At 56.0% G+C, this 926-nt stretch overlaps 1 protein-coding gene across 1 annotated transcript in view; it reads left to right on the plus strand.

The window, feature by feature from the left end:
• Positions 1-615: 615 nt before the first annotated feature.
• The window catches only part of LOC112594754 (protein giant-lens), a gene marked incomplete in the record, with an annotated part of 30,406 nt that continues 30,095 nt past the window's right edge, over positions 616-926 (plus strand). Inside the window, 1 exon segment of the mRNA XM_025339720.1 lies at positions 616-732.

Genomic DNA, 926 nt, shown 5'->3' on the forward strand with positions numbered 1-926 from the left:
ATTGCGGTGAGGCGTGTGTGTCGGAACAGTATATGATTTCATTTCAGTCACACTCGGGTGTTGGATTTCATTTTTGTCCATATTGTATGAATACGTGTACCCATATCTAATAGTATTATGTCTTGGCCGGGTGGATTTGGTTGGACTCAACTGGACTTCATTTGGGGGGGGGGGTGAGACGGGATGAACCGGGAGGTAGGCTTGGCGGCCGTGCGAGGAGGAGGAGAGGCGAGAAATTCTCGCCATACATATCGTTATTACGTGTGTATATATAAATTACCACGCGTACATGTCACCGTCGTGGCGGTGGTGCTGATGTTTGGAAGGGGCGTAAATCGAGAAGGCGACGAGGACGAGAGGAAAAAAATAAAATATATTAAAACAACAACAACAACAACAACAACAACGACTACGACGACGACGGCCTAATGTTGTATAATCTCGCAATAGTAATGGATTTTACGCGTAGTAACCGGAGTTCCGTTTCGGTTTAGGCGTGCGGTTGCCGGCGGTCAAAGACGAAGGTGGACCGCCGCCGCACCTGTATATAAAACACACCGCCACCTCCTGTTGCCGCCGCGGTGCTGTTGCTTCTGCAGCTCGGTGCTCCTGCTGCCAGTCCCTCCTCCGCCGTCGCAGCTACGACGAATGCGCGCGCGGAGCGGCGGCGGGCGAACAGTGCGACCTCGCCGGTAATTAGTGGACCGGGCAGGATGTGGTCGGAGTCTGGACGCGGCCTTCGTTCGTTACAGTGTGCTATCCCTACATAACATCCATGCTCCATCCGGATCGGGCGGCGGTGCGTGCGTGTCGAGCCTCTCCACTCACGCACACGCACACGCACGCACGCACGCACCGCACAGCTCAGCGCGCACACGCGGGTTCTCGCGCGCGCGCCGCGCGACGCGGCGGCGGGTTTCGCGGAT

Source organism: Melanaphis sacchari, unplaced genomic scaffold, assembly GCF_002803265.2.
Source record: "Melanaphis sacchari strain LSU unplaced genomic scaffold, SCAv2.0 Contig23_pilon_pilon, whole genome shotgun sequence".
In the NCBI taxonomy this organism is placed as follows: Eukaryota; Metazoa; Arthropoda; class Insecta; order Hemiptera; family Aphididae; genus Melanaphis; species Melanaphis sacchari.